The sequence below is a fragment of the Clarias gariepinus genome, chromosome 13 (assembly GCF_024256425.1).
Source record: "Clarias gariepinus isolate MV-2021 ecotype Netherlands chromosome 13, CGAR_prim_01v2, whole genome shotgun sequence".
Classification (NCBI taxonomy): domain Eukaryota; kingdom Metazoa; phylum Chordata; class Actinopteri; order Siluriformes; family Clariidae; genus Clarias; species Clarias gariepinus.
In genome coordinates, this window is record NC_071112.1 from 2,877,982 (window position 1) to 2,895,651 (window position 17,670).

Genomic DNA, 17,670 nt, shown 5'->3' on the forward strand with positions numbered 1-17,670 from the left:
CCACTGCCAGCAACGCTCTCCGTCTGACCGTACACAGCACATCGGAATCCGAGCTCATTTTGGTAAAAATGCAAAAAGAGATCTTGCCACATGCGGTGCGATAGCAAGTCGCCTCCTGAATATTTCACATCACACCCACACCATTCATGCAAAATTGAAAAGTGGCACAGCCATAGAGGAAAAGTGGTGTGTGCTTTTTTTTGTGCAGCTGCTGGTTTATCAAAACTTTTATCTACTCCCTCAGCTGGATATCTGACAACATTCCAAGCCTTAAAAATCTCTCTCTCTCTCTTTTTCTTTTTCAGTGTACAAACTGAGCTGGAAAAACATGCCAATCAGCTCCTCAGATGTGTGCATTCTGAGAAATGCATCTATTTATCAACTCAGATTTACCCTCTTAAATAAACTGATAAGATGCCCTTGAGAAAGTTAACACCAAACCAGAATAACTCCTCCAATACTGCCTTTTTTATTTAAGGAGCAGGAAATTCACAATTACTTAAAATTCGTTCCATTCACACAAACTCAATTATAAATCAGTCGGTCCAAATTCATTTAAGCAAACAGATGATTCAATTAAATTTCATTTGTACAGCGCTTTTAAGAATTGACATTGTCGCAAAGCAGCTTTACACAATCATAGGAATTATTTAGGTTTGTATGAAATGTGAATGTGTATTAATCAAAATAATAAGATTGCTTGCTACAGAACGATGGCTTTAATGTGTACGGAAGAAAATCTAACGCAGTACGTCAAATTCCAGATTCTCACCCATTTCGATGGTTTGTCTTATTCTTCTTATCACACATTTGCTGACTATTTGAACTTATTATTAATTGAACCACAGCATCAAGGGTTCGAATCCCCTCTCTGGGTCTGTGTGTGTGCATGGAGTTTGAACACATGTTCTCCATGTGCTTGGTGGGTTTCCTCCTGGTACTACGGTTTCTTCCCACAGTCCAAAGACATGCAGATTAGGCTAATTGGCATTCCCATAGTGTGTGAATGAGTGTGTGGTGTGTGTGTGTGTGTGTGTGTGCCTTGTGATGGATTGGCGGAAGCAAGAACCCTGCCTTCTTTAGACCCTGTATAGGATAAGCAGTTATAGAAGATGAATGATTGGATGAATGTTAAGCTTTTTGTCCTGAAGACTTCACCATATCAACAAGAGAGATGTTTTTTTTTCTCTTTAACTCAATCCTCTGACACTGTGATTGTACAGCATTTTAAGTGTATGCTAAGCCACTCTGTTGTACAAAAGTACTGTAAATAATGTCAGTATGGCCTGGGGAAAAAAAAAAAAGGTTTAAAACTCCAGGATGAAGAATTACTGTTTATGTTGAAGGGAATGGACTGGAATTTGTTGGGACCAAATGCTAAAATACAGGAGAATTGTAAGTCTCCGCTGGGGAACCTTACACCTTCAGTTCTATAGTTTTCTGACATTCAGTTTGGGATCAAAATAGCCTGGAGTAAAGAGTTTTATTTCCGTGCAGCGTGTGATCACCCTACCATGTAGTTCAGCAATAGAAACTAAAATAAAATACGCCTGTGAGGAATTGCATCGACAGTTTCAATGTTCCCAAAAAGCTCGGATCAAAAAGCATGCGCTTTATTTTTGCTCTTAATGAATTAACTTTGTAGACCAAACTTAAAAAAAAAAAAAAGGAAATATTATCTGATTTTCTTATTGCCTTAACATTCATTTGATGTTCTGATTATGATCAGATGATATAATATCTCGGTGATCTCTGGAGACAGACTGGAGATAATTGCAAAACCAGTGAATAAGTAACAAATGAAAAGTGACAATAGTACTATTGGGCTGCGTTCACATTACAAACCACATTGTTTAATTCCAATTTATTTTGGTCAGATCGGATTTGCATCTCATGACCGCTCGCTCATAATTACAAGTGACTTTTATCTGATGCGGACATGGACGCGTCTGTCCTCTGAAACGGCACACATTGCGCACATCGATCAGTCGTAACCAGTGACATCACTCTTTCATTTCAATGTGCGGGATTCTAGCAAACAAGGAACAAAGTCAGACGGCTCGCTTTAGCTGCTCTCACTGATTGCCCTACGCATGTATGGAGGCAAAAAGTCCAATGAATTCTGTTCACATTCAGGTCACATGACCATGTAATGTGTTGGATACAGTATGTATCTGATGATCTACGACCACAGTATGAAAAACATCAGATTTGTGCCTTTTTGTTTTGTTGCTCAGTCGTATCCAACTCTTCATGACCCCATGCTGTCCATTGGGTTTTCTTGGCAGGGACATTGGAGTGGGAACACCAATAAGCCTAATCTGCATGTCTTTGGACTGTGGAAGGAAACCAGAAAAGGGCATTTATATTTCTTAAACATTGGGTTCCCTGGTTGGTTGGCATGCCACTTCATCACAGGGTACCATCCACACAAATATTCACACTTAAGGACAATTAAACAGAGTCAGAAAACCCAAAGCAAACCCACCCGGATGCTTCACAGAGACAGTAATCCAAGCTTATGCTTGAACCCTGGATTTGGACCAAATCGTGGACCTTCTCCTCACTCTGTACCTTCTCACTTCTCTTACGTATGCATCTTATGATCTTAACACCAGTGCAGTACAGTATCTAGACAACAACAAAGCTTTAAATACCAAGTGTGAACACAGGGGCAAGATCAACGAGTCCATTATCAAAATATTGATATTCAAGTACTGCATGCTAAAAGACCTAACAGGATGACTTAATCAAGATCTCTCTCTCTGTTTCTCTCTCTCTCTCTCTCTCTCTCTATATATATATATATATATATATATATATATATATATATATATATGCCTTCTGTAATGCTTTGTCCTCCAGCCCAAAGGGTAGTTTTGGTCTAATGGAAAAGTAAACAGCAATAAAGAGCAATGATTTAAAGGGCAACTCAATAAATGCCCACAAAGCTCTGAAAACTCTTTTAAGGTGCACACAATGAAAAAGCTTTTCTTTATTTATGCATGGTTTGTAAGGAACTGAAAGAGTTTCTTAACCAGTCAGGTTTTAATACTGCTGCGAAAAGCCACCAAAGTGAAAAAGCTAAAAAGTATAACTTATAATGTGAATTATTTCTAGCCTTTTTTGTTTTAAACTTGATGATTACAGCTTACAGATCATTAAAGTACTAGAATATTTAATGTCATTTAAATAAATCATTATTCGTAAAAACTAATGCTGTATATGTTTCAGTCCAGTTCAGTACACACAACCATAAACATATGGAAAACTGCTGACTTGACATTTGTCCAGAAGATGATCATCAACACCCTCCGGGATGGAAACCCGCCAAAGGTCAAAGGTTCTCAAAGTGCGGTGTTGAAGCATACTTATGGAAAGTTGACTGGAAGGGGACAAATATGGAAGGAAAAGCTACACAATCTATAGGGATGACTTCAGTCTTGATTAAAGAACTTCATAAAGCATTAAAAGGAGTGGATTGAGGCTGGAGTCAGTGCATTAAGAGCCACCATGCACACCTTCAGAAAATGGGCTACAACTGCTGCATTCCTAGTATCAAGCCGCTGCTAAACCAGAAACAATGTATACAGAAGTGTCTTAATACTGTAGGTCTACAGAGAAAAAGAACTTGACCCATTGCTTAGTGATCCTCTGTTCAGATAAAAATAAATTTAGGATTTTATTCGCAAATCAAGATCCCAGAGTTTGCTGGGAGAGTGGAAGGGCACAGAATCCAAGTCCATTGTAAAGTTTCCACAGTATGTGATGATTTGGGGAGCCATGTCATCTGTTGGTGTTGGTCCACTGTGTTTTAAGTCCAAAGTCAATGCAGGACTTTATCAGGAAATTTTAAAGCCCTTCATGCTTCTGTCTGCTGATAAGCATTATGGAGATGTCGACTTCCTTTTTCCGTCATGACTTAGCACCTACCCACAATGTAATCAATCTTAACAATTGTTCCAATATATATATTGAGATACTGGATTGTGTTTTTCAAACACTGAGTTACAAGTAAATGCTATGCATATACGTTCATTATATGTAATGCATATAAAGTGGGCACTGGTGGCTCAGTGGTACTGTAGGTGCTTTGTCTGCCATGCGGTAGGCCTAGGTTTGATTCCCAGCCAGTGCCCAAACCCCCTAACCACAGGACGCAGTGCCGGTCCCAAGCCCGAATAAATGGGAGGGTTGCGTCAGGAAGGGCATCCGGCGTAAAACCTGTGCCAAATTGTTATGCGGACTGAATATTCCGTGGTGGCGACCCTTTGCCGAAAGCAGACCAAAGACCAACAACATATAATGCATATAAATACATACAATAGGGCAAAAAAAGTATTTAGTCATACACCAATTGTGCAAGTTCTCCCACGTAAGGGATGAGAGAGGCCTGTAATTTTCATCATGGGTATACCTCAACTATAAGAGACTAAATGAGAAAAGGGACACGTCTGGCACTGCAGGATTTAAGTCCCTGGTGGCGCAGTGTGTTACTGATGGTGGCCTTTCTTACTTTGGTCCCAGCTCTCTGCAGGTCATTTACTAGGTCCCCCCGTGTGATTCTGGGATTTTCGCTCACAGTTCTTGTGATCTTTTTGACCCCACGGGGTGAGATCTTGCGTGGAGCCCCAGATCGAGGGAGATTATCAGTGGTCTTGTATGTCTTTCATTTTCTAATAATTGCTCCCACAGTTGATTTCTTTACACCAAGCTGCTTACCTATTGCAGATTCAGTCTTCCCAGCCAGATGCAGGTCTACAATTTTGTTTCTGGTGTCCTTTGACAGGTCTTGGCCGTAGTGGAGTTTGGAGTGTGACTGTTTGAGGTTGTGTACAGGTGTCTTTTATACTGATAACAGATGCCATTAAAACAGGTAACGAGTGGAGGACAGAGGAGCCTCTTAAAGAAGAAGTTACAGGTCTGTGAGAGCCAGAAATCTTGCTTGTTTGTAGGTGATAAAATACTTATTTTTCACCATAATTTGCAAATAAATTCTTTAAAAATCTTCCAATGTGATTTTCTGGATTTTTCTTTTCTTATTTTGTCTCTCATAGTTGACGTTTCATACCTATGATGAAAATTACCGGCCTCTCGCATCTTTTTAGGTGGGAGAACTTGCACAATTGGTGGCTGACTAAATACTTTTTTGCCCCACTGTATTGAGGGCATTTCTGGGAGATTCAGATCAATGCATCAATTTAAAAAGTTTCAAATTATAATTTGATTATAATCTATTATAAATATGTTTTTATCAATTATACATATAAGACAAGATAACTGCTATGTAATCAATTATCCTTATTCCTAAATCGAAGTAAAAATAACACATTGATTTGCCCATCACTCCTTCTCTATGACATTATCATTCATAAATAATATCTTCAACAGACTCTAAACTTATCTGTCTCCATACAGCATCAATCAGAAGCTTACCTGCATCTTATCCAATTTAAATTAATAATCAAGTAAATTTTTTTAAGTTTGATTAGTTAACATTTTTGCTGAGTAGATTAACAAGTAAGAAAATAAGAAATGTGTCTAAATATATATTATAAAATAACCTCAGAATTATTTTACCCTGCAAGATAGAAGGCCTTCTAAGAGACAGTACTGTGGGTAGCACAAAATATGTGTATGTGTTACTGTAGTATAACTGTCTATGAATACCCCAAAATTAAGGCCCAAAGCGCAGAAATTCCATCCCGTCTCCGCCCTTGTCTTATCAATAGTTTATTACCCAGCTGTTCTGGGTTTTCACTTTGATTAGTCTGACTATTTCTACTCTCCTGTTCCTTTTCATCATCTCAAAGTCTTGAGTTGTTGAGTGTATTCATGCTCTTTCCACTATTATTTATCAGAATGTCTTTTCTGTTGATCCTCGCTGTGTTTTTTGATTTTGGTTATAAAGCCAGTAAAGATCAAGACAAAGAATCTTGGATTTCACAAACTGTCATGGATGTCATGCATAAAAGTGTTGTTATATTCAATAAAGTCTTTCGAAAATTTGAGCTACCCTGGCAGGTCGACTCTGCAGATCAAATAATACGTTTTAAAAATGAACGCTGCCAAAAAATGGTGGCTGGACAGAAAATAATGTGTGGTTGGTCTGTTTTCCCCCCATTTTTATTTTAAACTTTATCCATCTGTGCACATTGCCCGTGTCAATGGTGTCGTCTCAGTAAACGTTCTCCAGCGCAGTGGGAGACCACCAACTGCGACAAAGTGGGTTTACAAAGAGGATTCAAGATTTGGGTTCAACGTTGGTGCAAATGCGTCGCTTCTGTTGGAGTTACTCTACCGACATGTGCGATTCGAACATCCTCTGTCGGTTAATAAAAAAAAGGTCGTGCCCACTTTTGCAAGTTTATTCTTGCCTGAGATGAGCCACAATTAAAGTACAGTTGTATATTGTTTAATATAAATCTTCAATATTTGTATATGAAGAGTGATTAAACCCTCGATACACGTACTGTAGTGGCTTTTATGGAAAAATAGCAACAGGAGTTGGTGAACATCTTGAGCGATACAGCTCACAGGAAAAGCAATTAAAAGCTCCAGTGACTTCCTGAATCAGATTTCTAATGCTTTCATAATTAACAAGAATAAAGATTCCTTATTAACAATGTTCATAAACTGATCTGTCACTAAGTCAGGCCATGTCGCTGTCCGAAGAAAAACATGTATCACCAAAATCGATGATTTTATCTTTTTTTGCAAGATGGATTATTTAATTATGACGTGTCTATCAAAACATGTTACTCCTACTATGGGCCGATAGCCCCGCCCTTCCGTTGTCTGGAAGATATTATTTCAAAGCTAACTAGCAGCTACCTACTTGATAGTAATAAATCAATTATCAAAGAGTATAATAAGTTATTTTCCTTTTTTAAATGTTTATAATTCTGTAATATGTAACATTGTTGCAGTAGGGGCGTGGTCGAGCGTCGCCTACACATACGATGAAGAAAACGGTGAAGGCAACCTGCTCTATAGTGTATGAGAGCATCAGCCAGTGTGTGTTTGTTTGTGTGTGTGTGTGTGTGTATGTGTGAGAGCACTTGCTCTTCAATTAGGCTGCTGAAAAGCAGAAAGCAGCAGAGAATTAAAAATCATTAAACCCACCAAGCCTGCTTTCAGCTCTTCATTCCCTGAACATTCCCAAAAGAGAGGCCTACAATTTGTAAAGTTTTTTCTGTAGTCCAATTATGCTAAAGGTCCAAAATCGACGGTGGGTTTTTGAGGCAAGGGATGATAAGATCTGCGATTCCCCATCAACCGAGTCAAACTGATGCATGGATATATCACATCAGTGTCGAATAGCTATATTGGCCATTAGATTATGGATTATGCTAATTTTTATATATTGATTAGGTCTTGTGAAAACATATATAGGATAGTCTTGCTAGAAATGATTTGAGAGCCAACTGGGACATAAACAGGAAAATTCATGCTTGTAAAAAAAAAAAAGACACATTTTTATTTCTAATGGACCTGTGTCTAATTACAGTGTTTGAGTTTATAGTCTTAGTTAGTTACCAATAATTTTTTTGAATGCTCCTGAAAAAAATGGTGATTGGACATCATGTTGTTTTAGTTTTGTAAAACAATCGATCAGGACGATGTCATGCAATTTAAACTCACACCTGTTCACTCACTAGTACAGAACCTAATTTCTGAGATCTCTGTTATCGCCAGGAACGGGAATCACCAGTCACCACCTGATACGATATTATCACGATACCTTCCTGCCGATTTGATTCGTATTTGTGTATTAATTCACAAGCGCTTTATACCGTAGTTTTATTCAACAGCTTAACAATTGATTAAAACATGCGTAATTAAATGTAGCCCTTCCTTATACCATCAGTTTTCTTACTTGAAAAACAATTACAGCATTAAAACACCACAAACTAACTTCAAATACTTTTTTGCCCCACTCAAAGAGTTTAACATTTAACCTCAAATTAAATGAATACAAAAAGCTACATTTCTTTACTGAGCAGCACGTATCTTTCTTATGTCATCTGGTATAACTGTTATTTTTTAGCAAACTTAGCAAAAAATTCAGACCAATCATACTGTACAAGAATACAAATGTAAGAATAGTTCAGAGTGCGCCACCTATAGGATTATAAAGAAGCTGCAATGCTTAACCTCCGTAAATTTCTCTGAAGTCTCAAAATTCAAATTGCACTCAGTGTTTCGAGTATGGCTTTTTCTCAAAGGCTGATCTGTGTTTTTTTTTTTTTAAACACATATGATTTTTAACAATATAACGCCATAAAAAGCCTGTTTCTGCTGCATCATGCAATCAAGAGTTTTAAAGCAAACTTTAAAAATTTTGGTGTAATATTTTGATGTAATCTGCTGTAAGATCAATAAACACACAAGTATAGCTGGACAATTGGGGGTTAATAACTTTTTTATCAGACTTAAGGCTTTCATATGGAAGTTGCAATTTTTTATTATTAATTCATAAAAGGTGTTACTTAAATTATTTCAGCCGGTTAACTTTGACTTTAAATCAAAGCCAGGAGTTATACCCTATAAACTAAAGTCCTAGTGTTTGATGTTTAATATTAAATCAAAGTGAGAAAGTAAGATGTTCTGAATCTAAAAGTATACCCATGTGATTATGTGATTATGTAATTCACAGATATCGTGAACAGAGCACCAGGAAGCAGACGTGTTACTTTAAGAGAAATATGGAAAGGGTTTTTTTCATATCATCGATATGTTCTACAGTACATATGGATGATATAAAGATCATATATGGATTCAAACATGCCACTGAAACAGGCTATTTCTTTGTGAATCTGGCCTTGTGATTCTGGTTTGCATCTTGAGCTATGCCTTTTATTTATTCATGCATTTGAATTCATCCTTCCTCGAGCGGGGGATTGTGACACCTTCACCTGTGCTCTGTGGAGGCTGCTGGTGATCAGGTCACTTCCTGTTGTGTTGGGGTTTTCCTGTACAGCTCTCACCTTGGCTCCATCATCAACTGCCGCTTGTTTCCTTAACCCATGTCCGATGGTTAGTACACCAGTTATTTTTTTTCCCCTTATAGGAAGCTTACTGGCAAACAAATGCAGTCGTCACATGTGAACATCTAGATAGCTTTAGGGGTTTGGTAAGAAAAATAAAATATATTGGGACTAAAATAAAACCAAAGGTTATGAGGTCTGGTGGGTTGGGAAATAAAAATGGGGAGAATGGAGGAAAAGAGAAAAGGAAGAGGAATGTGTAGAGTCCTAATAAGAAGAGAATGAAAGGAAAGAAAATGGAATGGGAATAGGAGGACAAAAGTAAGGAGATGGAAGGGAATGGAAATGGGAAATGAACTGAAATTGAATAGGAATGGGATACGAAAAGCAAATTGGTAATACATGGTTGAAATGGAAGGAGAAGGTAAGAGAAAAGAAAAAGAAAGGGACAGGAGAGAAGAGAAAGGAATGGACTTTGAAATTTGGAAAAGAAAAAGGAAAAGTAAGAAAATTGTAAGAAGAATTAAAGGAAATAGCGAAAAGGAAGAGGAATGAAAAAGAAAAAAAACATGATTAATACAGGTGTTATTTATTTTTTCTTTTATTACTTGCTTAGCCAGGGTTAACCTCCTTAAAGGCCTGAAACAGTTGAGGTTGTTTAGTAATTAACAAATAAATATCAAATTTACTATCGTTATATAAACTCAGGGTTATACCAGGTTTATGAGGTTTATTATAAACGAGCTGAGAATAAACAGAATAAATATTCCAAGGTAAAGCCACTGTCCATCGTGAAAATGCTACTCTGAATTCAAATCGATCTGCTGACCTTTTCTTCTAGTGCAATAGACAGCAGAGATCAGAAAGCTCGGAAAATCACATCGGCTCTGCTAAGCTCCGAGAGCCGTCTAAAGCGGCCGCGCCACAACCGCTAGTCGGACTGTCCGCGCCCCGTCCCGTAAATGTAAATCAAGTGGAGGTGCACAGCTTAGGTCTTTGACGATCTCCATTTTTAAAAGAGTAGAGACAATGTTTTCCTTTTCAAAATGTCAAATCAACATCAAAGGGCAAAGGTAGGCCTGCGGTGAGGCCCAGAGTCAGGGACACGTCTCTTTATCAGGGGAACAAAAAAGAAGAAATCAAGGCAGAGGTCAAAGCTGCGGTGATCCTGTGAACTGCGATTGGATACTGCATGGGAAAAATATGTGGCATGAATCTGTCCAGGTCTGCGCAAAAATAAAAATAAAAAGACACAAACACACTCATGCTATACAAACACACACACAGGCACCCAGTACAGTATGTAGAACTGCTTTGTTAAGAATACTGCTCAATACTTATTTCCCGAGCTAACACTGAATACGCTTGCATTAACAAATCTTTATTTAATCCAAGATGTAAAACAAATTCAAATAAATTAGGAAAATTAATTTAAAAAATAATGCTTCCATATGTTAAAAACTTGAACCCTGAACTCTAGGTGTAAATCGTGGAACTTTTCTGTTTTTTTTTTTACCTCCAAAAAGTGTGAAAATAAATCTTATCCACTAAAAATATGAACTCCAGTTGGTAATTATTTGGCTTATTGCTTTTACCAATAAAAACCAGTCTAATCCACAGAGGATCTACCGGAGAAATGCAGTACCAGTACGAGAAAGGGGCCAGAGCCACCCAACAATTAATAAACTCAACAATTAATAGAGTTAGGTTGATTTTTAAATGTTCATCGAGGAGTTTCACAACCCAAGTAGACTGTTGCCAAACTAAACCTCTTAAGCTCTTAGAAAACATGAGGGGTGGATGCCGTATCATCCTAAACATATTAGAGGTAGTGCTCAGGCCCATTCCTATAATAAACTATTTATTATCCTCCACTGACAATGAACATAGTCCATGAATGAGGGATGCTGATTCGGTTAGAAATATGTCGCAGGTACCGCCACCCTCCAAAACCTTCCACTCCCAGAATCCTCAGGCAACAGCCACACCTACTCTCCCAGACATTTACTGATTCATCTCCACTTCAAAGCCTTGCTGTTGACTTTCGGGTTTTAGGGTCTGAAATCAGTGATGCGACTCTCTTGGGGTTGACTCGACAACTAAGACATATTATATATGCTAAGAAATTGAAACCTCGTATAATTATCCTGTAAAAGTGGGTTAATAAAAATTAGTTTAACTGCTTTATATCGAACTGACCTTAATAACCTCTTTACCAGCTGCCCAACACATGGCATGACATGAGTCGGGTCTTGAAGTTAGAAAACAATTGTCTCCTACACAGATCAACAGATCAGCCATAAAATCAACACCACCACCAGGGGAATTGAATAAAATTTATTCATCGAATTATCCATTTATATATAATATCGCCTCCTGTACAGGGTCACAGGAAGTCTGGGCGGGAAGTCATACAGTACCAGTGGCAGTCACTAAAACAAAAAAAAAAAAAAAGGACAACCCGAAAAAGGAACCAGAGCCACCCACACGGAACAAGAGGAACCAGAAACATAGGAGTGTTTAATGTTAATGGGTTTAGAGTTATGTCTGACTTTTATGAAAGTTATTCCATGAGACCAGTGGTGGGGTGTGTTGTTGTTGTTGTGTTAGAGGAGATTCTTTTATTCTTTGTGGTATTTCCATTGGATTTGTATTTATTCTAAACGAGGTATGCTTTGTAACAAAGTCCAACTAATTGCCAACTACTGTATTTTTATTTTCGTTCGATTCTTGCAGTCCTACTGTAGTTGTTTCACTCGATCCTAAGTCGTGTCGGCTCATACTACTGTAGCTTGCACGGCTAAGCTTATCTTTCATGCTGCTTTATTTTCCCGATTTGCTTTTTGCCTCGCCTTTCCGCCCTTTTGACTATCCACTGTGCTTCTGCTCTTTTGCCCTTTTGGTCAAGACCTCCGCCTATTTTTTTTTTCTTTTTTTTTTTCCTAAAGTGTTTAAGCTTTTCATTTTTTGAGTTTCTGTCTTGCTTTTATCCTCTGTAAATGCTTGTTGTTTATTTTTAACCCACCAGCCTCTCTGCTATTCTCTGTGTGCAAAGCATGAAACAGTGCAAATAAAAACCCCGCTACTTTCTGACACATGCTTTTTCTGGAGCGTTTTTCTGAGGTTATAGCGGTGATATGGAACACAAAAATCTGCTGCTATTGCATTCAAATTAAAGTAAGCTTAATTCCTCCGAAATCCTATTCTCAATAATTTCCTGCTCAGAAGAGGCGGCAGACGGTTCTGCATATGAGTGTCTAAAATAACTTCGAAATCTGCCATGCATATACAACACAACACATTTTAAAGACAAGCACATCGATGATCTCTCAACATAGATGAGTGTTTAGGATGCACATTAGGTTGCACAAGATCCACTACTCATCTCTCTTTTGACATCTGTGCTACTTAGTGTCTTACATTTTCTCTAATTTTACTTAATTTTATTTTACATTATTGCTGTCTTTTTTTTTTTTAAATATGTTTAATGTCTTCACCTCTGTTTTCCTTTCATAATATGTTTATTTTCATTAGCTAATGGACATGCTTATTCATTTATTTAGTTATTTCCTCTCCTTATAGTTTTCTCCTTTTTAATACACTCCATAGAGAAAAAGAAAAGCCATCATGATGGACTAATAAATCCAGCCTCACAAGAAAATGGTGAACCTGGCACCTCCGGCAACAATTTCAGACACAGCGCTAATATTTTTACAGTTCTCACAAGAAGTTGTAAATTGAAAAGCTAAAAGTAAAACTCTGGATTAAAAGCCTGGATGGAAACATTATTGAGACTTTGAGTTAGAGTGATGGCTGAATTTTTGCGAGAACCCGATCTAAGGAGATTGCTTTTTTTTTCCGCTCCATCTTTTCTTCTTTTTCATCTCGGGAGCGGCTTTAAAAGCTCATAAAAATGTGACTTGTTTCTTAACAGCGTAAAAATCATATCATGTAATTCACAGTTAAATCACTTTACATCAGATACAACGTACATCCTCCGGTAAGAGCTTGTTGATTAGAGGACCAGACTGTCAAAAAAAAACAAATACACACTCTTTACAAACATGCTAGGCAGAAAATCATCTCAAATAACTTTTTTTTTTTTAAACCGCAAAGCGAATGAGTTATAATGAAGGACGGAGTGACTGCAATTTTCTTGGCCAATTCAAATTACCGTTTTCTTTAAAAGTCTGACCTGCCGATTAAATCTTTGCAGACTGTGATTTTCTTTCTTTATAAAAACTAGCATCCGGCAATTACAAATATTTCAACTACTGTTTTTGTTCATGATAAAACATGGACTGTTAAATAACTTTCTTGTAAAGATCTTTCGATAATCACACAAGGTTACAGAATGTTTATTCACTCACTATTAACACATCTCATAAATCAAAGTGTTCTATGTTACTGGACGGGGTAAAATCGAATTTTATCGAAATCTATGTACTGTATTTATTACAGGCTTCCTGTGAGAAACCTCAGCAGCACCTTTTCAAACTGTCCAGGGATGGAAGAAGAGCATCATCTGCATGAGTTGATCGGATAATGTTGCTTGCTGTGAGAGTGCACGTGTGTCACCCGTTCCCCTGAAAGCATGGCCAATCTGCTCCCTAGACTCCAGGTTATAGATAAGTCCAGTGGGAGTCAAGCTCATGATTGTGATCATTTCAGAAGGGTGTCGCAATCAGCATGGAGACTGCTACAGCATGCGAGGCTGAAGGGCCAGTCATGGACAAACACTCTGAAAACAGGTTCCAGTCACTGGCCGATCGATCGCTGTATCTTTATCTATAACAGGAAATGACCAGGTTGGGTTTCACCATCGAGAAGTGCAAAACCGAGAAGTGCAAAACAAAATAACTAATTTAAAAAAAATAAAAAATAAAAAATTAGGAATCAACAAGCCAAAAGGGTAGGTGTGGTTTGCAAATTACTTTCTTACCGCTGATTGGAGCAGACATCTGTCACTCAAAATATACAGGAAGTGCTGCAACCACACGGATATTTAGATTTTCATTTAAGGATTCGTTTCAGCATTTTAGGATTGTAAAGCACTTTGGTCAACTAAGTTGTGTTAAATGTGCTTTAAAAATGATTCTGACTTTCCTTTGATAGTACTTCTAGTAGACGTCTCTAGATGTCTCATCCAATCAGCGATAAGAATTTCATTCGCAAACTCTACCTACCTTTTCCGGTTTGACTAAATTGTCGTTGTGTTTTCTCATTTGGTATTTTATATGGAGATATGTCGTTGTGTTTTCTAATTACTTATATCATTTTCGGTTTTGTAATGTTGTTTTTAAATTTGTTATTTTGTTTTCATTTTGTTATTTAGTTTTTTTTTTTTTTCATTTGTTATTTTGTTTTTCGTTTTTTGTAATGTTGTTTTTAAATTTGTTATTTTGTTTTCAGTTTTATTATTTTGTTTTGCACTTTTGGGCCACCATACTTCACTTCTGTCACACTTAAACAGAAAGCTGTTGGCGCAGGTTCTAATCATTACATTATATTATATGAACCTTTTACACTACATCAACATTAAATTATATTTACGGCTAACATTGGTTATTGGCTTCAAGTGTAAAAAACCTTTAAGTTTCTTGAGTTGCTTTCCTGCTCACCCCGGTTACAAAGAGTGGTAGCTTTACAAGTGATATATATATATACTACCGTTTAAAAGTGGGGTCACTTGCAAAGTTTTTGTTCAATGATTCATTTTTTTACATTCTACAACAATACTGGTGATCAAAGCTATAAAATAACACATATGGAATTAGGTAATTACGTAACGACAAGAAAAACAGCAGTTAGTTGTTATTTTAAGACACAGAGGTCAGCCTTTCTGTAATAGTTCTTGCAAGAACAGTGTTGTCAAGTGCATTTGTAAAATCCATCAAGCACCATAATGAAACTGGCTCTGATGAAGGCCGTCCCAGGAGGGCGAGACCAAAACCTCTCTCTGGTTTAGCTACCTATATTTTTTTTACTATAATTGTTCGGTGAAAACTCAGACGCTACAAACTAGGGACGAAATTCAGACAGCGCTTTTACATTTGCAAAAAAAACCCCCAGAGAGAAATAACTCATTGTACTGTTGCAGGGGACTGAAAGCCTGAATGGATCTTTTATTGAGGCGGCAGGTCAGAGTTATGGCTGCATTTTGGGTGAGCCCAAACTAAGCAGATTTAGAAAGGATTAACACACTTGTTGCAGCTCACACAGTGACCTATGATTAAATGAGGATTGGCCGCTGTGGCTATGTTCCCAACGAGTTATAAGACCCAAGCTTCTGGAGCTAGGGCGTGGTGCCAGGGAGCCAATATCTTACACTGCGGAAGCACTGAAAGGAGAGAATTACCTCGAAGTCATTCAATTAAATTTCCCTCTCTGATTCTGTCAGCCAGCCTGGGATTTGTCGATCCAATAGTTACAACAGAGAACACTCATGTGGCTGGGAAACTCTGGAGAAATGCAGTTTATTTCGTTACTACTGTGTACTGTATATCGCAGGTATTTGTCCTGGAGTATAGGTTTGCTCAAGACATGTCAAGGCTGTAGTTTATACTGTACTTTGTCTTAACAAAGACATTTTAAATTCTTCTAATTGGTTAATGCATATAGCGTGCATATTCAACAAAAGCCTTGTTTAAAACAAATAGGGATAATACAGTATATAAGGCCTACTGCATTATCACCTTTATACAGCATAAACCTCTCATGGTGATATAAGTACTTTTATAAAATCTTGTCGAAAAAACATCATTTGAAGCATTTATGAAGCACAAGAAGTTATTTGAAGCACTTATGAAGATGCATTGAAAATAATAATAATAAAGAAGTAAATATATAAGATGTGCTATAAAGAACAGCAAACTGTTCAACACTACGCACGTCAATATTTGTTGTAACAGCTCTGGCTTTAAATCTGCGTTAGTGATCTTGAATACACGGTTTGATGAGAAAATAGTTTTTCCAAACATTTTAGAAAATCAGCCAAGGTCATACTGGAAATTTATTCATTTGTTTGTTTCTTTGTTTCTTTATTTTATTCCGTTTCCGCAAATAAAACCAGACAGACTTCGTAATGTATTGTTCTTCTGCTTGGTATGCAACTTGTGGTTCAGTATGTACTGTACGAGGGTGAGTCAAAAATGATCCGCACTCTGGCTGTAGCCTTTATTTTAATTAAAGAATTATTTTTCATTGTTCCCATAATTACCTTGCTTTTCAATTAGAATTTTGTCCATCTGTTAAAAAGCTTACATATTCTCTCATTAAATCATGTTTTAAGCTTAGCAGCGAGCTTTTTCTCTGTCTGTGATTGAGGATGTTCCATACTGTTCTATACTTCTCACTATTCAGGCTCACATTGATGAATCTACATCTCGTTACCAGCAATAATTTTCTTTAAAAAACTTGGTTGGTCTTTCAGCTGCTCCCCTTGAGGGGTCACCACAGGGGACCAACTGATCCGCATCACAAATTTGGCACAGGTTTTTACGCCAGATGCAACCCTGCCGTTTGATCCGGGCTTGGGACCGGCACCGTGTCCAGTGGTGGGGTTTAGGCAATGGCTGGGAATCGAACCTGGGCCTTCTGCATGGTAGTTGAGAAACCTACTATTAAGCCACCAATGCCCTTTCATCTTACTTAGAGTATTGGTCCCTATTTGCAGATATCCCAACACTTCTGTTTAACAGGTACACACTCAGACCACAAAAAAATGCACAATGCTCTTCTTTAGTGCAAACTACAAGTACAGTAGGGTAACTTGCACCATAGTTACAAATGAAATGATATAACAGGCACTGTCTAATTAAATGCAGGGAAATGATAAAACCATGTTGTAGTACATGTTACACCAATTAATCAATAACTAAGGACATGGAAAGGTTAAAATCTTTACAGTATATTAAGTAGCCTAAAAAGTACCTGTTACCGAGTACCACCACAGTGCCACGGCTCTCACATCCATCCTGTGGAGAGCCAAAAGAGGCTGATTCTGAGCTGTGGCATGTCATCAAAGTCCAGTATTATCAGACACCGGGGAAAGAGAAAGGGATACTGGCAGGAGGTTGTCTCAGGGATGATGTGGAGTTCAGCTCCACTGGCAAAGACTCTGTTCAGCAGGAGCTTTCTGCACACCATGCTTTCCCTGTCATAAGTGCGTACAAGGACTAAAAGTAAAACGGTGTCCCTGCCTACACTCTCAAGCTCAGCACGCTGCCATTGGTTTATAGGTTTGCAGTCTGCTTGCCGTGGAGCGAAGTGTTGACTTAAGGAACAGCAGAGCAGGGAAGTGGATGAAAGGCAGCGGAGTTATTCTAAGCTATGATGTGAGAGAACAATACAGAGGGTAATTTATCTATAATGTGTATATAAACCTTTTGTGATGAGAAGGGAAAACTGCCCCGCTGATGTACGTCTAACGTTTAGACATAATATTGTCATAAGTGTACTAAAACAGCTTCTGAACTTATTACTTTATATTAGAAAATTGTGAAATTAATATTTTTATATCAAAGAGCCGTTGAAGGCTCATTTTGATTGTTCAGACGTTGATGAATAATTTTCTGTAACAACATGATTAGGACAACACTTCCAACTACAAAGTTTATTTATTTATTTTTTATGAACTGTAATAATATATTCAGAATTAATTTTCATTAAGATCAAGAAA

The 17,670-nt window shown here is 37.6% G+C and overlaps 1 protein-coding gene across 1 annotated transcript in view; it reads right to left on the bottom strand.

Annotated features, from left to right (window-relative positions):
* Positions 1-17,670, bottom strand: part of alk (ALK receptor tyrosine kinase) — a 512,699-nt gene that overhangs the window by 393,926 nt on the left and 101,103 nt on the right. The gene's annotated exons all lie outside the window — the stretch shown is intronic.